General features: G+C 48.8%; 2 non-coding genes and 1 pseudogene across 2 annotated transcripts; all 3 read right to left on the bottom strand.

Moving 5' to 3' along the window:
- Positions 1-2,435: 2,435 nt before the first annotated feature.
- On the bottom strand, positions 2,436-2,628 carry LOC119733527. Its single transcript, XR_005271891.1, has one exon. It is a non-coding gene; the product is annotated as a U2 spliceosomal RNA (small nuclear RNA).
- A 5,753-nt stretch (positions 2,629-8,381) lies between these two features.
- LOC119733595 lies at positions 8,382-8,574 on the bottom strand. Its single transcript, XR_005271933.1, has one exon. It is a non-coding gene; the product is annotated as a U2 spliceosomal RNA (small nuclear RNA).
- A 12,418-nt stretch (positions 8,575-20,992) lies between these two features.
- LOC119733542 lies at positions 20,993-21,210 on the bottom strand (annotated as a pseudogene).
- Between the last annotated feature and the right edge of the window lie 3,706 nt (positions 21,211-24,916).

Raw genomic sequence — 24,916 nt, forward strand, 5'->3', positions numbered from 1 at the left:
CCCCCCCCCCCCCTCCCGGCAAGGGTATTTTTAGCCTTTTTCTCAGACTGACACGTGTATAAGTGTCCTTCTTAAATATTATTGTCTACTGAATTCTGGGAAATAATAAAGTCATCTCCAGCGGAGGGCGAATTAATATGTCGTAGTGCCCACAATACTTCTTTAAATGTGTTTCCCCCTTATGCACCATCCATTTATAATGAATCATACAATGTAACCGCAAAACCGAACGAAAATAAGAGAACGAGTACCTGTAATTGTCAAAACAGATAGGAAAATATATCATTATTACCATGCCCATAACAATTCAATTTTGCCTGGAACACGTTTCGGATGAGGCATACGTATAGAACCCAAAAAGTGGAATGTATTTGGACAGAATATCAACAATAATAATTCGGAAAAAAAATCAACGGCCCTTTATTCTTATTTGAAGGAAAACTCAGGGATTGGACTTAATCTCTCTTTGAAGAAGTAGTGGCTCTGAAAGAGCCGTTAGTTTTATTTCTTTTTTGCGCACACAACGTGCTCAAGCTCGTTCACCCCGAACGCGCGGGCCAACTGGATGTCCTTGGGCATGATGGTGACCCTCTTGGCGTGAATGGCGCACAGGTTGGTGTTCTCGAAGAGGCCGACGAGGTAAGCTTCGCTCGCTTCTTGCAATGCCATGACGGCAGAACTCTGAATCGCAGTTCAGTTTTGAAATCCTGTGCAATTTCACGCACAAGTCTCTGGAATGGCAGCTTTCGGATCAGCAGTTTCGGTGCTCTTCTGGTAGCGGCGAATCTCACGGGAGGGCGACGGTTCCCGGTCGGTACCGATGGGGTTTCTTGACACCGCCAGTCGCCGGTAGCGCTCTTGCGGGCCGCCTTGGTGGCCAACTGCTTCCTGGGGCTTTCCCCCCGGTTGCTCTTTCTTGCCGTCTGCTTGGTGCGCGCCATGGTCAAGGGTATGGTTTGATGAACGGTGATGATCACAACTGAGGCAGATTGAGCGAACGGGACCCGCCTCTTAAGGCCGGCGCATAGCATCCTAGGTTGGAAGCCTAACAATGGGCTATCTTCCGATTGGGTGCTTCGGGGGCCAAGCGGAGACGCTTCAGTGATCACGATTTCCGTACGTTGAAAAAGTATAGACGTTAAATTTCAATCGAAAATGCTGCTTTTCCGAGCCTATAGTATTATGAGCCTCGGCAACAGAATCCATTTGGGATCGTTGTGACTACAATATTTCTCCCACCCCCTACTTGGGATTAATTGAACCCCAATAAACACCCCTCCCCCACCCTAAAAGAAAGTGACAAACATACGGATTTCCCTGGCTGCTGTTTATGTTTGTTTTGTAATAAAGACAATAATCACACACACCCATTCGCGAACAAAATGTCACGGATCCCTCTATACGTTCCCCGCTATATCCTGAGACGAGCACCCAGTAATTATTACTTAATCGACTTTGAAAAAAATGGAGACCAGACATGTTTTACAGTGGAAATAGGGAGGGGGGAAAAGCAACTCTAAGAACACACATGACAAGGACAAGTGAAATCGAGTAAAATCAAGATTCAATCTCTTTTTTGAAATAGTGGTGGCTCTGAAAAGAGCCGTTCGGTTTGATTTTTGAATATGGTGTCTAGCCGCCCGAAGCCGTACAGCGTGCGTCCCTGTCTCTTCAGCGCATACACCACGTCCATTGCAGTGACAGTCTTCCTCTTGGCGTGCTCGCAGTAGGTGACTGCATCGCGGATAACGTTCTCCAGAAAACCTTGAGGACTCCGCGGGTTTCTTCGTAGATGAGCCCGGAGATACGCTTGACTCCTCCGCGGCGGGCAGCCGACGAATGGCGGTTTAGTGATTCCCTGGATGTTATCTCGGAGAACCTTGCGGTGTCGCTTGGCACCCCCTTTGCCTAGTCCCTTCCTCCTTTCCACGGCCAGACATGTTTGTGTCTCCTCAGTCGGTTGTAGATGATTCAATGGCCATCCCAGCCCCGGCGAGGCAACTTATAGGACATGCGCGGACGCGATATGAGCATGCGAAGCCATCAACTGTTACGGCGCCCTCTGGCGACCAATCGTGGCAGGAGCACTCATCTGGGAAACAAAAAAATCAGAAGCAAAACAAGGGGGAAAAGGGATAACAAATAAGAAAAGGAAGAGATGCCTAGAAACATATTGCAACGAGACTCAAACAATACATTTATAACCAGACACAGAGGGGTCGTGGCCAAGCCTTTTTTTTTTTTTTTTTTTTTTTACACCTTGAACGGAAATCAATGGAAACGCCAACATCATAATTTAACAAGACTTTACACACTTACTAATATTTACCGTAATTCAATGTGAAAGCCCTGTCACCAAAACGTCAAAAGAAAACGAACCTTTAACGACGGGGCACCGTAGTCAACCTGTTTTTGTATTAATTTATGTTCCCCGAAGGGAGTGGGCCGAATCCCGGATGTGTACTGCTATACCGGGCCAACCCGTGGCCGGGGACGAGGCAAGCCTCTATTCCACGGCCCAAATCCAAAAATCAGTTTAATATACTGGCTGTTCAATAACAGCGTTTTCAGATATTAAGCTGAAAAGAACAGATACTTATTTTTATGGCCCCCACAAGACCACGCTTGGGGAACGGGCAGGCCGACCACGTCGGACCAAGCTAGTAGGGTTGCGAACCCTCCTGCCCGGGACAAAGACAACATACAAAGGCGACTTCACGCCTACACATTAAACACAAAAAAGGCGAACTTCACGCCGATACAAAGGCGACTTCACGCCTAAACTAAGGCAAACTTCATGCTGAACCAAGGCAACTTCATGCCTAAACAAAATCACCCATGCGAGGCAGAACACGGAAGACCGTCACTACGCAAGCCGGGGACCACTTCGGGGGAGGAGCCTTACAGACTCAAGGCTAAGTGCAATGCCGAGTCTGGACCACCTCCTGATGTTCCTGACCGAGACTAAGACCGATGTGCAATGATCTTAGCCAAAAGGCCGAGAAGCGATAACGATTAATATTAAAACAATAGCGCGGAAAGGGATTATTCGTCTTGAAATACTGTTTGCTATTGTTCTTCTTATTATTTATTTTTGCCTTTTTTTTGTTTCCTGGTGTGTGAAAACAAAAAAAAAGACCTGCGCGTCCACCGCAACTCAACGAAACCAGGGGAGAGAGAGATGAGCAAGAAATCTCCGGCTTTCTCAGATTAACAGAGACATATACATTCTTAAAAATATTTCTATCATGCATTTTCATACACCTCGATCATATTTCACCCAAAATCTTGTTGAAAAATTAATCCAGACAAAAAAATGGGATCAATGCATCAGTGAGCGAGAGCGTCGGCACTAAATGCCGTACGTACGATGTACCGGGACAAGCATATCAATAGATGGCGCCCTTCAACACTCCCGGTCATCGCGCCCTCGGCGTTTCCCATCTGGGTATTTCTCAGGGCCTGCCAATGGGTCCCACATTAGGGGCGGGAAATACTTCAGTTTGTCAGTAAGCTCCGTGGCCGAGTGGTTTAGAGAGCACATGTAGAAAGTAATAGACCGTGGGTTCGAGTCCCAGCCTGCCGCTTTCCTTTAATTGCTTGGTTATTGTTTTGTTTTGTTATTTTTTCACTTACTTATTTCCCCTTTTTGTAATAATTACTATTTTATTTCATTGATTTATTGTTTATTTCGTCATGAAGTTATAAGAAGAAAATTCGAAAGAAAAAGAAAACATTCGTCATACCGTTTTCATTTGCGCTTATAATACTTATGTATCAATATCAATGCGGTCCCGCGGGGAGTTAATTGAAGAGAGAGAAAGAAAGAAAAGAAACAAACGGGAAACAAATGTCAACGCACCATTATTTGTCCATTTTTGTAACCTTTGGTGAATAAGTCATTCACATTCTACATGAGGCAACATTTAAGACAATGCATATACATACATGTATGGCTAATGTACTCAGCCGGCCGGCGGTCACATACGCAGTGCGTAAAATTTTGCATAATGATTAAGTTAAAGGACACAGTGGGAATTCTATCTGGAACAGTGTTCTATTGTTTATAAAAAAAATTAGAGAAATTGATTTCGGCTATGAGTGAAGGTAGAGGTGGAGTTAGACAGGCAGCGACAAATCTCTTTTTTGAAGGTTGTGGTGGCTCTGAAAAGAGCCTTTTGGGTTTGTGGATGCAAAGTAAGTTCTTTTCTTTACTTTGACACTTTGGCGGTCTTCTTGGGCAGAAGAACTTGCTGGATGTTGGGAAGGACACCACCCTGCGCGATGGTAACTCCGCTCATCAACTTGTTCAACTCCTCGTCGTTGCGTATAGCAAGCTGCAGATGGCGGGGATTAATTCTCGTCTTCTTGTTGTCTCGTGCAGCGTTTCCGGCCAGTTCCAAGATCTCCGCGGTAAGGTACTCCATCACTGCCGCAAGGTAGACCGGTGCACCGGCACCGACACGCTGGGCGTAGTTGCCCTTACGCAGAAATCTGTGAACACGACCCACGGGGAACTGGAGTCCCGCCCTGGAGACCTGCTCTTGGCCTTGCTTCTTGCTTTGCCGCTCTTTCCTCGCCCAGTCATCTTGACAGTATAGTGACAGAAGATGAATGTACTCTGCAGTAAAGGTGGTGTGTGAATGAACCCACTTGGAAAACACAACACTAGTTATAGCGTTCTGGTGGATTGGCTGAAGCGTGCCAAGTAGCCAATCACGCGACACGGGCGTGCCCGTCGCACGGTTGGGTGCACCGCATCCATTTTGGACGCGGGGGACGAGGGAACAAAAAATTACAACTGTGTCATCGTCGTTCAAAGTAATGGAATCACTAGATAAAACACAGAAACATGCAACATTCTTACCTCCATTTTAAGACGTTTTATTGTTATTCCGCCGAAGAAGTCCCATGATCTTTCGACCAGCCTCCGCACAATGGCAGTGATTCGTTGCTCTCACGCGGCGGTTAAAACTGGCCTCGGTTTCTTGCTAGATATTTGTAACATCCCACAGACGAAATCCTAATTTATTTTTTAATAGTAACCCACTCAACAAAATGCAAGCACTCGTCCGGAGATTGAAAAGAAATGACCAATTGAAAAGGCTGTGGCATAAATTAAATTATGTGTTTACGACGACGACAAGACTCAGGGATTAACTTTAATCGCATTACCTCCCCTCGCCTCACGAAGGGTAAAAGCATATTAAAAAAAAGAGAGAGAGTGAAAGGGACACAACAGAATAAAAAAAGGTTAGTTGTAAAACCTAAGAAATGGGCTGATCGGGCGAACTGAGCTGACTGGCAAATCTCTTTTTGGAAACTGTGTTGGCTCTGAAAAGAGCCGTTTGGTTTTGAAGCCTTCAAAATTTCTATTTTGAAGTCGTGTACTTGGTGACGGCCTTGGTGCCTTCGCTGACTGCATGCTTAGCAAGCTCCCCGGGAAGAAGTAGGCGTACTGCTGTCTGCACTTCACGGCTTGTGATGGTGGACTTCTTGTTGTAGAGAGCGAGGCGAGAAGATTCGCTGGCGATGCGCTCAAACACGTCGTTGACAAAGCTGTTCATGATGCTCATTGCCTTGCTCGAGATTCCGGTGTCGGGGTTGCACCTGTTTCATCACTTTGTAGATGTAGATGCCGTAGCTCTCCTTGCGACGCCGGTGCCTCTTTTTGTTTGCGCTAACCGGACCCTTAGTATTTCCGGCCTTCTTCTGACCTTTTCCGCTAACTTTGGGAGCCATATTGGAGGACTTGGAATGTATCGGATCGTGAGATCGAATGAAAGACCAGCACGTCTTGGCCGGCTTTTATTGTGCACAGCTTGGATTCTGACCACCCATGCATCGTCCACTTTCCCGCCAGTGACCGCTAACCCATGCGTGAAGAAAGCGGTATGCGTGCATAGTTATACAATGCACGCACGGCACGACCCCCCCCCCCCCCCCCCTCCCCGGCAAGGGTATTTTTAGCCTTTTTCTCAGACTGACACGTGTATAAGTGTCCTTCTTAAATATTATTGTCTACTGAATTTCTGGGAAATAATAAAGTCATCTCCAGCGGAGGGCGAATTAATATGTCGTAGTGCACCAATACTTCTTTAAATGTTGTTTCCCCCTTATGCACCATCCATTTATAATGAATCATACAATGTAACGCAAAACCGACGAAAATAAGAGAACGAGTACCTGTAATTGTCAAAACAGATAGGAAATATATATCATTATTACCATGCCCATAACAATTCAATTTTGCCTGGAACACGTTTCGGATGAGGCATACGTATAGAACCCAAAAAGTGGAATGTATTTGGACAGAATATCAACAATAATAATTCGGAAAAAAATCAACGGCCCTTTATTCTTTATTTGAAGGAAAACTCAGGGATTGGACTTAATCTCTCTTTGAAGAAGTAGTGGCTCTGAAAAGAGCCGTTAGTTTTATTTCTTTTTGCGCACACAACGTGCTCAAGCTCGTTCACCCCGAATTCGGCGGGCCAACTGGATGTCCTTGGGCATGATGGTGACCCTCTTGGCGTGAATGGCGCACAGGTTGGTGTCTTCGAAGAGGCCGACGAGGTAAGCTTCGCTCGCTTCTTGCAATGCCATGACGGCAGAACTCTGGAATCGCAGTTCAGTTTTGAAATCCTGTGCAATTTCACGCACAAGTCTCTGGAATGGCAGCTTTCGGATCAGCAGTTCGGTGCTCTTCTGGTAGCGGCGAATCTCACGGAGGGCGACGGTTCCCGGTCGGTACCGATGGGGTTTCTTGACACCGCCAGTCGCCGGTGCGCTCTTGCGGGCCGCCTTGGTGGCCAACTGCTTCCTGGGGGCTTTCCCCCCGGTGCTCTTTCTTGCCGTCTGCTTGGTGCGCGCCATGGTCAAGGGTATGGTTTGATGAACGGTGATCACAACTGAGTGCAGATTGAGCGAACGGACCCCGCCTCTTAAGGCCGGCGCATAGCATCCTAGGTTGGAAGCCTAACAATGGGCTATCTTCCGATTGGGTGCTTCGGGGGCCAAGCGGAGACGCTTCAGTGATCACGATTTCCGTACGTTGAAAAAGTATAGACGTTAAATTTCAATCGAAAATGCTGCTTTTCCGAGCCTATAGTATTATGAGCCCTCGGCAACAGAATCCATTTGGGATCGTTGTGACTACAATATTTCTCCCACCCCCTACTTGGGATTAATTGAACCCCAATAAACACCCCCTCCCCCACCCCCTAAAAGAAAAGTGACAAACATACGGATTTCCCTGGCTGCTGTTTATGTTTGTTTTGTAATAAAGACAATAATCACACACACCCATTCGCGAACAAAATGTCACGGATCCCTCTATACGTTCCCCGCTATATCCTGAGACGAGCACCCAGTAATTATTACTTAATCGACTTTGACAAAAAATGGAGACCAGACATGTTTTACAGTGGAAATAGGGAGGGGAAAAGCAACTCTAAGAACACACATGACAAGGACAAGTGAAATCGAGTAAAATCAAGATTCAATCTCTTTTTTGAAATAGTGGTGGCTCTGAAAAGAGCCGTTCGGTTTGATTTTTGAATATGGTGTCTAGCCGCCGAAGCCGTACAGCGTGCGTCCCTGTCTCTTCAGCGCATACACCACGTCCATTGCAGTGACAGTCTTCCTCTTGGCGTGCTCGCAGTAGGTGACTGCATCGCGGATAACGTTCTCCAGGAAAACCTTGAGGACTCCGCGGGTTTCTTCGTAGATGAGCCCGGAGATACGCTTGACTCCTCCGCGGCGGGCCAGCCGACGAATGGCTGGTTTAGTGATTCCCTGGATGTTATCTCGGAGAACCTTGCGGTGTCGCTTGGCACCCCCTTTGCCTAGTCCCTTTCCTCCTTTGCCACGGCCAGACATGTTTGTGTCTCCTCAGTCGGTTGTAGATGATTCAATGGCCATCCCAGCCCCGGCGAGGCAACTTATAGGACATGCGCGGACGCGATATGAGCATGCGAAGCCATCAACTGTTACGGCGCCCTCTGGCGACCAATCGTGGCAGGAGCACTCATCCTGGGAAACAAACAAATCAGAAGCAAAACAAGGGGGAAAAGGGATAACAAATAAGAAAAGGAAGAAGATGCCTAGAAACATATTGCAACGAGACTCAAACAATACATTTATAACCAGACACAGAGGGGTCGTGGCCAAGCCTTTTTTTTTTTTTTTTTTTTTTTTACACCTTGAACGGAAATCAATGGAAACGCCAACATCATAATTTAACAAGACTTTACACACTTACTAATATTTACCGTAATTCAATGTGAAAGCCCTGTCACCAAAACGTCAAAAGAAAACGAACCTTTAACGACGGGGCACCGTAGTCAGAACCTGTTTTTGTATTAATTTATGTTCCCCGAAGGGAGTGGGCCGAATCCCGGATGTACTGCTATACCGGGCCAACCCGTGGCCGGGACGAGGCAAGCCTCTATTCCACGGCCCAAATCCAAAAATCAGTTTAATATACTGGCTGTTCAATGAACAGCGTTTCAGATATTAAGCTGAAAAGAACAGATACTAATTTTTTGGTTTCGGGATCCTCCTAAAGAAGATCCCAGGATAGGGTAGTCACACTACACCTTAGTAAGTGAGGCTACGAGCCTCCCTACCCTTTTACCTACTATCAAGAACAAACAGACACTTGACAAAGACAAGACATGCAGTCTGTGTAGCCACGCTACCCACGCATTACCATGGTAGGGTACGACCCTAACTGACTGGCAGGAAAATATACAAACAGAAAACTATACCATGAAACTTCCGGACTCAACAACGCTCATGCGAGCAAACATGCACTAAAAAGGACCTAAAGGGTCCTAACCAACAGAGCGAAAACGCTCACAGGTCCGACCTAAGGAACCGAAACGGTCCTTAAACAACAAAAGCCAGCAAAAAGCCAAGCTTAGTAAAAAAAGGCCTAAGGGGCCCCAAAACCAGGAGCAAAAGAACTCCCACAAAAAGGGGACCTAAAGGGTCCCAAAAACAAGGAGCAAAAGGCTCCCACAAAAAAAGGACCTAAGGGGCCCGAGATAAACAAGGAGCGAAAGTCTCAAGGCTGTAATAGTGCAAAAAAACAAAATCACAACCTAAAGACAAGTTGGTCGTCTCTGATGAAACATACCGCTCCCCGCACGCACCAGATGGTGCGGAACTTGGCCCGGTCCAGCCGGACGAAGTCTAAACGAATGCGGTTCTTGACCGCAGCCTTGACACGGTGAAGCACGTGGTCGGCATCCGGCCGTGAGCCATCATACAATGTCTCACAGCGCGAACACCAAACCAACCACTTCACCGTGCTAATCAAATACCAGACCAGAAGAGAGTCTGGCCTGGTCTCTAGCCCTGACCCATACAAAACGCAGGAGCGGGTCAGGGAAAAATAGCGGGCTAGGGCTTTACCACCAATGTGTTCGACCCATGCCCACAAAATGTAAACAAAAGGGCAGTCCCAGAAAACGTGGCCCAGTGACTCGGGAGCGGCACAGCCAACCCGAGGACACTGGCCGTCACCAATGCCCCAATGGCCTAAACGTTGGGAAGTTTTCAAGGCCCCCCATATCACCCTCCAATTCAAGTCGCGCAAGCGGTTACTCAAATTGGAGGAGTGACACAATTTAAAAAGATGAAGAAAATCATCGCACCTAACCGCCGGACACTGGACCGGCTGCTGACCTGACAACAGGTCATACAGTTGTCGGACCGTAATTGGCCCCCAGTCAATATCCGGCGAAATTGTAGATACAAGCAGGACCAGCCTGCAAAAATGGCGATAAAACCCAGTGGGTTGGAAGGCGTGTGGGGTATCATTCCTCCAGATGTTACGGGGGAGAACCCCAAGGAGTGACGAGGCCGCCCAGTACAGAGAAAAAAATCTCCAAGGAGGACCATCGTCACTCAACAAAACCTTAAACCCACTGACAAAGAAAGCGTCACATTTGTGACGAATATTGGTGACCCCAAGGCCACCATTAGCTAAAGTCTGGACAAGGACTGACCTTTTTACAAGTTCAGTCTTGCCAGACCAAATAAACGAAAAAATGGCCCGGTTAATAACCCTCTCTACCGAAACCGGCAGAGGATAAACCGGGGCCAAGAAAAACAACGGAGTTAAAATCAAGGTGTTGACCAGCAACACCTTGCCTAAAAGAGAGAGCATTCTCCCTTTCCACATGTCCAAAGTGGACTGCAGATTGGGGATCCGCTCTCTCCAATTCATAGGGCCCATGTCCCCACCGCCAACCCAGACACCGTTGATTTTAATCGGGTCTCTGGTCCACTGGATAGGGACCTCGTCGGGAAGGCAGTCGGGCCATGAGCCAAAAACCAAGCCTTTCGACTTGGCGAAGTTAAGGCGAGACCCGCTCGCACGAGAAAATGCATCGATGATGCCAAACAACCGCCTCACCGATCCGAAATCCCGAACTATGCAGGTTGTATCGTCTGCGTACTGCAGAACCCTGCATTCGAGGCCACTGGCCCCAGGGATTGTCAGACCGGCAAGACGGCTATCTTTAATGACAGTCTGAGCAAAAGGCTCGATAAAAAGCACGTATAAAAGAGGGGAGAGGGGGCAACCCTGCCTCACTCCCCTCGTGACTAAAAAGGGTTCTGAAAGAGAACCATTAGTTAAAACGGCACTGGATATGTTTGTGTACAACAGCTCTATCCAGTGCCTAAAATTAGGTCCAAAACCAAAACGGTCGAGGACCCTAAAAAGAAAATCCCAATTGACCCTGTCAAAGGCCTTCTGCTGGTCTAGGGAAATAACAAGGCAGTCAAGGTTCTTCCCATCCACGAATGCTACCAGATCCCGAAGGAGTCTGATATTATCATGGATGGACCTCCCCTTGACGCCACAAGTTTGAAACTGACCGACAATGTCGGGCAACACCCGACCAAGGCGGAGGCACAAGACCTTCGACAGGATCTTGTAGTCAACATTGAGAAGGGATATAGGACGCTTGTTCCTAGGATCAAGCGGATCCCCACCCTTCTCTAAAAGTGTGATGATTCCCAATCGCTGGGAATCACCTAGACTATTAAAAGAAAAGGCACAACGGAAGACCCCGAGAAGGTCGGGACCGACCAAATCCCAGAACTTCACGTAGAATTCCTTGGGCAGGCCGTCCCCACCAGGAGTCTTACCGTTGGCCATACTACGTAGAGCCACATCGAGCTCAGGCAGCCCAAGTGGGCTGTCCAAGTCAATGCGGCTAGCTTCGTCCAAAACATTGGACAGAGAGTCCAGAAACGGAGACTGCGATTCAACCTCCACAGGCTCGGCCGAAAACAAATCGAGATAAAAATCTCTATAAACTGTCGAGATTTCTTCCGGAGAGGAAACAATGTCCCCTCCAGGACTATAAACGGAAGAAATAGTTTTCTTCCGAGCCTGAGAGGTCTCGAGCTGGTAAAAATACCTGGACGGCTTCTCCCCTTCCTCGAGGTCACGAACCCGCGCGCGGATCCGAGCCCCCTCCGCTTCAAAGTCGTCCAGTTTAGCAAGCTCGTTTCTAATTTCCTCGTGCCGAGCAAGAACCTCAGGGTTACATTGCCCGGAATTGAGGGCGGAAACGACTGAGCGCAGGGCAGCCACAAGTGACTCCCTGCGCCGTCGTCTATTTCTTACCAACCGGCAAGAAAAGGAAATAATAAATCGCTTAATGCGGGACTTGACGTCCTCCCACCAGAGGAGTTCGTTTCCGTACCCCTCCTTGAGAGTCCGCCAGCCCGCATAAGCCCTTCTGAAATCCGTTTGAAAGCCAGCGTCGGCCAGGACGGAAACATTACATTTCCAAAAACCCCGACCGGCGCCGGCAATCTCCGGGAAATTAAATTTCAAATCAACACAGTCATGGTCACTGAAATAGCATGGCGAATGCCCGCAAGACACGACACCCACCGAACTGGATGTGTAAATACGATCCAGCCGGCTAGTGATCGTGTTTGCCGCATTTCGCCATGTAAAAGAATGCGTGGACGGGTTGAAAGACCGCCAGCAGTCCTTAAAAGAAAAGTCGGAAATGAGGTGACCGAGCTCCGCGGCGCCGATCCCACAAGATGTGGAATCCGAACCACGGCGGTCAAGCCCTAAATCCAGGACACAGTTGAAGTCTCCTGTTAAAATAACAGGACAACTACCCGTCAAGAAAAAAGACAACTCCGCGAAGAAGAGACGACGCGACCTGGGGTCAGTCGGGGCATAAACTGTGCACAATCGCACACCCTTTCCTCCCCCCGGACCGCGCAAAATTCCAGAAACGATCCTTCCATCAGAATCGATGGAAAGATCAGAAAATTCAAAAGGACTTTTGGCAGGCAGAAGGATGACGGTCCCGCAGGAAGAAGATGTGCCAAAACTGGCAAAAATCTTCCCCCTCCACTCCGCCTGCCAAGAAACTAAATCGTCATTGCCAGAAATATGACACTCCTGAAGACAGGAAATATCATACTCCCGACAAAGACTAAAAACGCGTCTCCTCTTCACGGGGTCACGCATTCCATTGACGTTCAATGAAAGCAAATTGACCATGGTGTGCTGAAGTGAACATATTACTCGGGTGGATCACCTTTCGGTTTACCACCCGAGTCTAGAGTGGCAGCGGGGGGAGAACTACTGTCCCCCACCCGCTTGTCCGTATCCGGGCCCTGGGGCTCGGACCGGCTAGTTTGTGTGTCCCCCGAAGGTGTTGTGCGGGGGACAGCACTAGTTTTGGATGAGCTTGTAGGCTCATCCACTTTCATCTCAGACTCAGATGAGTCTGAGAGACATTTCCCCGAGATTTTTTTGGGGACTGCACCCGAAGAGGGAGAATCGGAGCCAGAAGAGGGATGACGAGCCCTCTTCTTCATCTTCCTCTTCCCTCTAACGGGTAAAAAACCCACCGCCCTATCTATTGCAGCCGCCTGGCAGTCAATGGCGTCGCAAGACACCACGGGCTTGGTGTTAATACCCGTGCAGTCCGCGCAGCCGGCCACATGAAAGGGCATAGCCCTCGAAATCCCACGGTCGCAATGGAAACATTCCCACGCGACCGGAGACTTCAGAGGGCCTATCTGCCTCGAGCATTGAATGCACGATGCTCGAGGCAATTCAAAAATCGATGACTCGGAACTCTCCGAGTCTGACAAATCAGACCCGGGAGTTACAGCTGGGTTGGACTTCTCCGCCGCCGCCACGTCCAAAACGGGCGTGGACTCGGGGGAAGACGGAGAAGACTCCAACCCACTAGATTTGGCAGGAGAGGATTCCGCTCCAACAGATGGTACTGGAGCAGACCTCCCCTGCACTACTACATCAGCCCACCGTTTGGTGGGCTGAACTTTCCTGGCGAAGGATTTGGGACACAGCTTAAAGCCATGCCCCTCCTCCTCGCACAAAGTACAAACCACCCTGTTGGGGCATTCCCCAGAAGGGTGGCCTACAAGCAAACATTTGTAGCACCTTACGGTACTACATTTGTTTGCCGAGTGTGTCGGGTCCCCGCACCGGGCGCACGTCCGGGTCTGGCCGGAGTGGCCGACCCAGGCGTTGCGGTTCCCAATGCGGAGAACCGACGGAATAGATTTGACACCCGACATTAAGTACTGTCGGGTGCCAGTGAATACGGCAGGTTCCTCGGGGTAGGTTTGGAATCTTCCCTTGTGGACCCTGCCGTACCTAGACAAGATGGACCGGACGACATTGTCGTCCACGTCCATCTCTACGTACTTGACAGTGACCAGCTTCAGGCCGAATGATGAAACACGGCAACCTGGAAGCCGGTCTAAAACTGGCTCAAACTTTCGAGCTAGTGCGACCGATTTGAACGTCATGTCAAATCGGCCGCCAGGTAGGGGTTGCAAGGCCTCAAGGTGAGTGGCCGGGATAATCCCGACCCCCTTGAGGGCCTTGAACACATCACTTGACGTCTCCTTGCCCCCAAAACTAAGTTCGAGGGCTCGGAGACGCCTGGCTTCGCTAGCGTTTGACGGCATGCTAAGCCTAGAAAGAAAAAGGAAAGGAAAAATCCGACTTGGATTTCCTTCACAAAAAATAAAAAATACCGTTACAAGCTTGTAACGGTATTGACTATATTAAATATATACAACGAAGAGTGAGTCACAACTGCTGACTCACTCAACAAGAAGATAAATCACAGGTAGCAACTGCCTACCTGTGATTAAGAAAGAAAAATGAACGCGGAGGCCAGGCCCCGCAGACCCGAAATTCCCCACCGGTGTAGTGCAGAGAACCCCGAGCCTACAGGCCCGCAATACCCGCGCTACGGCTCGCTCCCCGCTGCCGACCCACCACCTAGTGTAACGGCGGTAGTCGGCTGCGTAACGGGTCACAAGCCGCAGCACAAGCACACGGGTCCCAACCCCGCAAACACTAAAGAAAGGAAAAAATTCCCCCAACAAAGGACTTCACGGGGCTATGCACACGCACAGCCCCACCCAAATGAATAGGGCCGCGCACGCTGCCACGGCCTAAACAAAGAAACACGTAGAAACGAATGGGCCGTGCACGCTGCCACGGCCCAAACAATAGACGTGTACAAATGAATAGGCTGGCGTGTACAGCACTGCGTACACAGCCAGCAACGAAAAACCAACACGAAAAACACCCAAAATATCACCAAAAATGAAACAAAAATCTGTAAAAACTAGACCCACTTGGTCTATAAACCAAGACAAAAAGGTGGATATCAAAATTATCCTCTCACTCGATCTAAAAACTTGATTTTCTTCGAAGACAACCCGGAGCTCCGGGGAGGCGTGGCTGTCTGAAAAGAACAGATACTAATTTTTCATTTTAGGATCCCCCTAAAGAAGATCCCAGGGTAGGGTAGTCCCACTACACCTTAGTACGTGAGGCTACGAGCCTCCCTACCCTTTTAACCTAATATTTAAACCAACAGACACTTGACAAAGACAAGACATGCAGTCAGTGTAGCCACGCTACCCACGCATTACCATGGTAGGGTACGACCCTAACTGGCTGACAGGAAAAATAAACAAAAAGAAAACTATACCATAGAACTTCCGGACGCAACAACGCTCATACGAGCAAACATTCAATAAAAAGGACCTAAAGGGTCCTAACCAACAGAGCGAAAACGCTCACAGGTCCGACATTAGGATCCGAAACGGTCCTAAGACAACAAAAGCCAGCACAAAGCTAAGCTTAGTAAAAAAAGGCCTAAAGGGCCCCAAAACCAGGAGCAATAAAGACTCCCAGAAAAGGGGACCTAAAGGGTCCCAAAAAACAAGGAGCAAAAGGCTCCCTCAAAAAAGACCTAAAGGGTCCAAAAAGCAGGGAGTAACAGCTCCCACACAAAGGACCTAAAGGGCCCGAGATAAACAAGGAGGAAAAAAAATCTCCCACACGAAAAAAGGTTGCAATAATGCAACAACAAATTTAGAACTTGAGGACAAGATGGTCGTCAATGACGACACATACCGCTCCCCGCACGCACCAGATGGTGCGGAACTTGGCCCGGTCCAGCCGGACAAAGTCTAAATGTAAGCGGTTCTTGACCGCAGCCTTGACACGGTGAAGCACGTGGTCGGCATCCGGCCGTGAGCCATCATACAATGTCTCACAGCGCGAACACCAAACCAACCACTTCACCGTGCTAATCAAATACCAGACCAGAAGAGAGTCTGGCCTGGTCTCTAGCCCTGACCCATACAAAACGCAGGAACGGGTCAGGGAAAAATAACGGGCCAGGGCTTTGCAACCAATGTGCTCGACCCAGGCCCACAAAATGTAAACGAAAGGGCAGTCCCAAAAAACGTGGCTAAGTGACTCTGGAGCGGCACAGCCGACCCGAGGACACTTGCCATCACCAATGCCCCAATGGCCTAAACGTTGGGAGGTTTTTAGCGCCCCCCATGCCACCCTCCAATTCAAGTCCCGCAAGCGGTTACTCAAATTGGAGGAGTGACAAAGTTTAAAAACATGCTTAAAATCAACACCAAAAATTGCCGGATGCTGGGTAGGCTCCCGGCTCGACAACAGGTCGTAAAGTTGCCGGACCCTTACGGGCCCCCAGTCGATGTCCGGCGTAATGGTACAAATAAGCAAGACCAGCTTGCAAAATTGACGATAAAACCCAGTGGGTTGCAGGGCGTGTGGGCTGTCATTCCTCCAGACGTTTCGGGGGAGAACCCCAAGGAGTGACGAGGCCGCCCAGTACAGAGAAAAAAATCTCCAAGGAGGACCATCATCACTCAACAAAACCCTAAACCCACTGGCAAAGAAAGCGTCACATTTGTGACGAATATTGGTGACCCCAAGGCCACCATTAGCTAAAGTCTGGACAAGGACTGACCTTTTTACAAGTTCAGTCTTGCCAGACCAAATAAACGAAAAAATGGCCCGGTTAATAACCCTCTCTACCGAAACCGGCAGAGGATAAACCGGGGCCAAGAAAAACAAAGGAGTTAAAATCAAGGTGTTGACCAGCAACACCTTGCCTAAAAGAGAGAGCATTCTCCCTTTCCACATGTCCAAAGTGGACTGCAGATTGGGGATCCGCTCTCTCCAATTCATAGGGCCCATGTCCCCACCGCCAACCCAGACACCGTTGATTTTAATCGGGTCTCTGGTCCACTGGATAGGGACCTCGTCGGGAAGGCAGTCGGGCCATGAGCCAAAAACCAAGCCTTTGGACTTGGCGAAGTTAAGGCGAGACCCGCTCGCACGAGAAAATGCATCGATGATGCCAAACAACCGCCTCACCGATCTGAAATCCCGAACTATGCAGGTAGTGTCGTCTGCGTACTGTAGAACCCTGCATTCGAGACCACTGGCCCCGGGGATTGTCAGACCGGTGAGACGGCAATCTCTAACAATAGTTTGAGCAAAAGGCTCAATAAAAAGCACATACAAAAGAGGGGAGAGGGGGCAACCCTGCCTCACTCCCCTCGTGACTAAAAAGGGATCCGACAAAGATCCATTGATAAAAATGGCACTGGATATGTCTGTATATAGCAGCTCTATCCAGTGCCGGAAATTAGGTCCAAAACCAAAACGGTCAAGGACCTTAAAAAGAAAATCCCAATTGACCCTGTCAAAGGCCTTCTGCTGGTCAAGGGAAATAACAAGGCAGTCAAGGTTCTTCCCATCCACGAATGCTACCAGATCCCGAAGGAGTCTGATATTATCATGGATGGACCTCCCCTTGACGCCACAAGTTTGAAACTGACCGACAATGTCGGGCAACACCCGACCAAGGCGGAGGCACAAGGCCTTCGACAGGATCTTGTAATCTACATTGAGAAGGGATATGGGGCGCTTGTTCCTAGGATCAAGCGGATCCCCTCCCTTCTCTAAAAGTGTGATGATTCCCAATCGCTGAGAATCACCTAGACTATTTACAGAAAAGGCGCAACGGAAGACCCCCAGAAGGTCGGGACCGACCAAATCCCAGAACTTCACGTAGAATTCCTTGGGCAGGCCGTCCCCACCAGGAGTCTTACCGTTGGCCATGCTACTTAAAGCCGCATCAAGTTCCGACAGCTCAAGTTGGCTGTCCAAATCGATGCGGCTCTCTTCGTCTAGAAACGCCGACAAAGAGTCTAAAAAAGGAGATTGCAAATCGACCTCCACAGGCTCGTCTGAAAACAAATCGAGATAAAAATCTCGATAAACAGCGGCGATCTCCTCTGGAGAGGAAACAGTGTCCCCTCCGGGACTGTAAACGGAAGAAATGATTTTCTTCCGAGCCTGGGAGGTTTCTTTTTGGTAGAAGTATTTGGACGGCTTCTCCCCTTCATCGAGGTCACGAACCCGCGAGCGGACTCGAGCCCCCTCCGCTTCGAAGTCGTCCAGTTCGGAAATTGCACTCCTAATATTTTCATGCCGAGCAAGAACTTCAGGAGTGGAGTGCCCGGCATTAAGTTCTGAAACGACGGAGCGCAGGGCAGCCAAAAGTGACTCCCTGCGCCTCCGTCTACTTCTAACTTGTCTATAAGAAAAAATGGAAATAAATCGCCTAATGCGGGACTTGACGTCCTCCCACCAGAGGAGTTCGTTTCCGTACCCCTCCTTGAGAGATCGCCAGCCCGCATAAGCTTCTCTAAATTCCCTTTGAAAGCCAGCGTCGGCCAGGATGGAAACATTACATTTCCAATAACCCCGACCGGCGCCAGCAATCTCCGGGAGATTAAATTGCAAAACAACACCGTCATGGTCGCTAAAGTAGCATGGCGAATGCAGGCAAGACACCACGTCGACCGAACTGGACGCGTAAATACGATCCAGCCGGCTCGACACCGTGTTCGCCGCATTGCGCCATGTAAAAGAAATTTCTGACGGATTGAGAGACCGCCAGCAGTCGCTCAAAGAGAAATCGTCTATGAGATGGCCCAGCTCGCCGGACCCAATCCCACAAGATGTGGAATCAGAACCACGGCGATCTAGGTCCAAATTTAAAACACAATTAAAATCTCCCGTAAGAATTACGGGAAGATGTCCCGTCAGACGGGATGCAACTTCCGTGAAGAAGAGACGACGCGTCCTGGGGTCGGTAGGGGCATAAACAGTGCAAAGTCGCACTCCCCTCCCTCCTCCAGGAGCGCGCAAAATACCAGAAACGACCCTCCCTTCAGAATCAAAGGAAGGATCGGAAAAAACAAACGGACTTCTGGCAGGCAGGAGGATGATGGTGCCTCGGGAAGAGGAAGTGCCAAAACTGGCAAACATCTTCCCCTTCCACTCTGCCCGCCAAGAAGCTAAGTCATCATTGCCGGCAATATGACACTCCTGAAGACAAGAAATGTCATACCCCCGGCAAAGACTAAAAATCCGTCTCCTCTTCACTGGATCACGCATCCCATTCACATTTAGTGTGAGAATGGCGACCATGCCGAGTGTATAAAAAATTACTCGGGCGGATCACCCTTAGGGGATCCGTCCTTTGTTTTGCTAGGTGAGGGAGGGGGTTTTGCAACCCTCTTCCCTCTGTCTGAGTCTGAAGACGACTCAGACAGGTTAACTGATGCCGCCCCACCCGGGATGGATGGCGCGGCACTAGAGGAGGGTGCGGCCTTAGCCTTACCCTCCTCCATCTCCGAACCGGAGGAAAACCCTGGCCCCGTGCTCTTTTTCGGGGCCACACACGAAGAGGCCGAGTCCGAACCAGAAGAAGTACTTCTGGCCCTCTTCTTCTTCAATTTTCTCTTCTTCCCCTCTACTGGGGAAAAAGGAATTGCTTTCTCGATGGCCGCTGCCTGGCATTCGATGTCATCACAGACCACCACTGGTGGTCCGTTGACGCCAGTACAGTCGGCACAACCGACCCGATTCGTGAGTGTGCCTCTGGTGATCTCACGACCGCAGTGGAAACATGCCCACGCGGTCGGAGCCTCCAGAGACCCACAAACCCTCGCGCAGCGCAAACACGCTGCTCGAGGCAGTTCAAAGGTGGCTAGAGTCGGAGCCTCCGAGTCCGATGTGTCGGACTTCGAAGACTCAAACTCGTCCGAGTCGGAGCTCTCCACCCCCGTCACATCCACAGCTGTGGATGCGGTAGGAGGCGAAGGAGGCTCCGACTGGCTAGGTTGTGCAGGGGCAGATTTCCCCTGCACAACTACGTCAGCCCACCGTTTGGTGGGCTTCACTTTATTAGCGAAAGACTTGGGGCACTTCTGAAAGTTGTGCCCCTCGTCCCCGCAAAACGTGCACTTAACTCGGTTGGGGCACTCAGACGAGAGATGCCCCAACTTTAAACATTTGTAGCATTTAACGGCCTTACAGGCAGATGCTACGTGGGCTTGGTCTCCGCACCGGGCGCAAGTCCGGGTCTGGCCAGTGTAGCCAACCCAGGCATTGCGGTTCCCGATGCGGAGAACCGAGGGAATGTTTTGGACACCCGACATAAGGTATTGTCGTGGTGCCCGTAAATACGGAGGGCTCTTCGGGGTAGGTCTGAAACCTACCCTTATGAACCCTCCCGTATCTAGAGAGGATGGATCGGACGACGTTATCGTCCAGATCCACCTCGACAAACTTAACAGAAACCAGCTTGAGGGTGCCGTGTGAAAGCACACGGCACCCTTCAAGCCGGTCTAAATGCGGTAAAAACCGCTTGGCTTGGGCGGCAGATTTGAACGTTACGTCAAATCTGCCACCCGGCAACGGCTGTAAGGCCTCAAGATGGGCCGCGGGGGAAATCCCCACGCCTTTGAGCGCCTTAAACGCGTCACTAGGCGCCCCCTTGCCGTCAAATTTGACTTCAACGGCGCGGAGGCGCCGAGCTTCGTATGTCTTGGAAGACATATTGAAGCGATCCCCAAAATAAACCGTCCAACTAGGACCAAGAAAGAAAAAACAAAAGAATGGACACCGAAACTAACTTGTGTCGATGTCCAAACTAAGGGATGGTAGCAAACTGCCTACCAGTCCCACAGAAATATATAATACAGATACCGATACAAACTTGTATCGGTAATAAATTATTTATTATATACAAAAGAGTGAGTCACAACTGCTGACTCACTCAACAAGAAGATAAATCACAGGTAGCAACTGCCTACCTGTGATTAAGAAAGAAAAATGAACGCGGAGGCCAGGCCCCGCAGACCCGAAATTCCCCACCGGTGTAGTGCAGAGAACCCCGAGCCTACAGGCCCGCAATACCCGCGCTACGGCTCGCTCCCCGCTGCCGACCCACCACCTAGTGTAACGGCGGTAGTCGGCTGCGTAACGGGTCACAAGCCGCAGCACAAGCACACGGGTCCCAACCCCGCAAACGCTATAGAAAGGAGAAAATTCCCCCAACAAAGGACTTCACGGGGCTATGCACACGCACAGCCCCACCCAAATGAATAGGGCCGTGCACGCTGCCACGGCCTAAACAAAGAAACGCGTAGAAACGAATGGGCCGTGCACGCTGCCACGGCCCAAACAAAAGACGTGTACAAATGAATAGGCTGGCGTGTACAGCACTGCGTACACAGCCAGCAACGAAAAACCAACACGAAAAACACCCAAAATATCACCAAAAATGCAACGAAAATCTCTAAAAACTAGACCTACTTGGTCTATAAACGAAGACAAAAAGGAAGATACAAAATTATCTTCTCACGCGATCGAAAAACTTGAATATAGTCGCAGACAACCCGGAGCTCCGGGGAGGCGTGGCTGTCTGAAAAGAACAGATACTACACATGATCTTAGCCAAAAGGCCGAGAAGCGATAACGATTAATATTAAAACAATAGCGCGGAAAGGGATTATTCGTCTTGAAATACTGTTTGCTATTGTTCTTCTTATTATTTATTTTTGCCTTTTTTTGTTTCCTGGTGTGAAAACAAAAAAAAGACTCCTGCGCGTCCACCGCAACTCAACGAAACCAGGGGAGAGAGAGATGAGCAAGAAATCTCCGGCTTTCTCAGATTAACAGAGACATATACATTCTTAAAAATATTTCTATCATGCATTTTCATACACCTCGATCATATTTCACCCAAAATCTTGTTGAAAAAATTAATCCAGACAAAAAATGGGATCAATGCATCAGTGAGCGAGAGCGTCGGCACTAAATGCCGTACGTACGATGTACCGGGACAAGCATATCAATAGATGGCGCCCTTCAACACTCCCGGTCATCGCGCCTCGGCGTTTCCCATCTGGGTATTTCTCAGGGCCTGCCAATGGGTCCCACATTAGGGGCGGGGAAATACTTCAGTTTGTCAGTAAGCTCCGTGGCCGAGTGGTTAGAGAGCACATGTAGAAAGTAATAGACCGTGGGTTCGAGTCCCAGCCTGCCGCTTTCCTTTAATTGCTTGGTTATTGTTTTGTTTTGTTATTTTTTCACTTACTTATTTCCCCTTTTTGTAATAATTACTATTTTATTTCATTGATTTATTGTTTATTTCGTCATGAAGTTATAAGAAGAAAATTCGAAAGAAAAGAAAACATTCGTCATACCGTTTTCATTTGCGCTTATAATACTTATGTATCAATATCAATGCGGTCCCGCGGGGAGTTAATTGAAGAGAGAGAAAGAAAGAAAAGAAACAAACGGGAAACAAATGTCAACGCACCATTATTTGTCCATTTTTGTAACCTTTGGTGAATAAGTCATTCACATTCTACATGAGGCAACATTTAAGACAATGCATATACATACATGTATGGCTAATGTACTCAGCCGGCCGGCCGGTCACATACGCAGTGCGTAAAATTTTGCATAATGATTAAGTTAAAGGACACAGTGGGAATTCTATCTGGAACAGTGTTCTATTGTTTATAAAAAAAATTAGAGAAATTGATTTCGGCTATGAGTGAAGGTAGAGGTGGAGTTAGACAGGCAGCGACAAATCTCTTTTTTGAAGGTTGTGGTGGCTCTGAAAAGAGCCTTTTGGGTTTGTGGATGCAAAGTAAGTTCTTTTCTTTACTTTGACACTTTGGCGGTCTTCTTGGGCAGAAGAACTTGCTGGATGTTGGGAAGGACACCACCCTGCGCGATGGTAACTCCGCTCATCAACTTGTTCAACTCCTCGTCGTTGCGTATAGCAAGCTGCAGATGGCGGGGATTAATTCTCGTCTTCTTGTTGTCTCGTGCAGCGTTTCCGGCCAGTTCCAAGATCTCCGCGGTAAGGTACTCCATCACTGCCGCAAGGTAGACCGGTGCACCGGCACCGACACGCTGGGCGTAGTTGCCCTTACGCAGAAATCTGTGAACACGACCCACGGGGAACTGGAGTCCCGCCCTGGAGGACCTGCTCTTGGCCTTGCTTCTTGCTTTGCCGCTCTTTCCTCGCCCAGTCATCTTGACAGTATAGTGACAGAAGATGAATGTACTCTGCAGTAAAGGTGGTGTGTGAATGAACCCACTTGGAAAACACAACACTAGTTATAGCGTTCTGGTGGATTGGCTGAAGCGTGCCAAGTAGCCAATCACGCGACACGGGCGTGCCCGTCGCACGGTTGGGTGCACCGCATCCATTTTGGACGCGGGGGACGAGGGAACAAAAAATTACAACTGTGTCATCGTCGTTCAAAGTAATGGAATCACTAGATAAAACACAGAAACATGCAACATTCTTACCTCCATTTTAAGACGTTTTATTGTTATTCCGCCGAAGAAGTCCCATGATCTTTCGACCAGCCTCCGCACAATGGCAGTGATTCGTTGCTCTCACGCGGCGGTTAAAACTGGCCTCGGTTTCTTGCTAGATATTTGTAACATCCCACAGACGAAATCCTAATTTATTTTTTAATAGTAACCCACTCAACAAAATGCAAGCACTCGTCCGGAGATTGAAAGAAATGACCAATTGAAAAAGGCTGTGGCATAAATTAAATTATGTGTTTACGACGACGACAAGACTCAGGGATTAACTTTAATCGCATTACCTCCCCTCGCCTCACGAAGGGTAAAAGCATATTAAAAAAAAAGAGAGAGAGTGAAAGGGACACAACAGAATAAAAAAAGGTTAGTTGTAAAACCTAAGAAATGGGCTGATCGGGCGAACTGAGCTGACTGGCAAATCTCTTTTTGGAAACTGTGTTGGCTCTGAAAAGAGCCGTTTGGTTTTGAAGCCTTCAAAATTTCTATTTTGAAGTCGTGTACTTGGTGACGGCCTTGGTGCCTTCGCTGACTGCATGCTTAGCAAGCTCCCCGGGAAGAAGTAGGCGTACTGCTGTCTGCACTTCACGGCTTGTGATGGTGGACTTCTTGTTGTAGAGAGCGAGGCGAGAAGATTCGCTGGCGATGCGCTCAAACACGTCGTTGACAAAGCTGTTCATGATGCTCATTGCCTTGCTCGAGATTCCGGTGTCGGGGTGCACCTGTTTCATCACTTTGTAGATGTAGATGCCGTAGCTCTCCTTGCGACGCCGGTGCCTCTTTTTGTTTGCGCTAACCGGACCCTTAGTATTTCCGGCCTTCTTCTGACCTTTTCCGCTAACTTTGGGAGCCATATTGGAGGACTTGGAATGTATCGGATCGTGAGATCGAATGAAAGACCAGCACGTCTTGGCCGGCTTTTATTGTGCACAGCTTGGATTCTGACCACCCATGCATCGTCCACTTTCCCGCCAGTGACCGCTAACCCATGCGTGAAGAAAGCGGTATGCGTGCATAGTTATACAATGCACGCACGGCACGACCCCCCCCCCCCCCCCCCGGCAAGGGTATTTTTAGCCTTTTTCTCAGACTGACACGTGTATAAGTGTCCTTCTTAAATATTATTGTCTACTGAATTTCTGGGAAATAATAAAGTCATCTCCAGCGGAGGGCGAATTAATATGTCGTAGTGCACCAATACTTCTTTAAATGTTGTTTCCCCCTTATGCACCATCCATTTATAATGAATCATACAATGTAACGCAAAACCGACGAAAATAAGAGAACGAGTACCTGTAATTGTCAAAACAGATAGGAAATATATATCATTATTACCATGCCCATAACAATTCAATTTTGCCTGGAACACGTTTCGGATGAGGCATACGTATAGAACCCAAAAAGTGGAATGTATTTGGACAGAATATCAACAATAATAATTCGGAAAAAAATCAACGGCCCTTTATTCTTTATTTGAAGGAAAACTCAGGGATTGGACTTAATCTCTCTTTGAAGAAGTAGTGGCTCTGAAAAGAGCCGTTAGTTTTATTTCTTTTTGCGCACACAACGTGCTCAAGCTCGTTCACCCCGAATTCGGCGGGCCAACTGGATGTCCTTGGGCATGATGGTGACCCTCTTGGCGTGAATGGCGCACAGGTTGGTGTCTTCGAAGAGGCCGACGAGGTAAGCTTCGCTCGCTTCTTGCAATGCCATGACGGCAGAACTCTGGAATCGCAGTTCAGTTTTGAAATCCTGTGCAATTTCACGCACAAGTCTCTGGAATGGCAGCTTTCGGATCAGCAGTTCGGTGCTCTTCTGGTAGCGGCGAAT

The sequence above is a fragment of the Patiria miniata genome, unplaced genomic scaffold (genome assembly GCF_015706575.1).
Source record: "Patiria miniata isolate m_02_andy unplaced genomic scaffold, ASM1570657v1 HiC_scaffold_25, whole genome shotgun sequence".
Classification (NCBI taxonomy): domain Eukaryota; kingdom Metazoa; phylum Echinodermata; class Asteroidea; order Valvatida; family Asterinidae; genus Patiria; species Patiria miniata.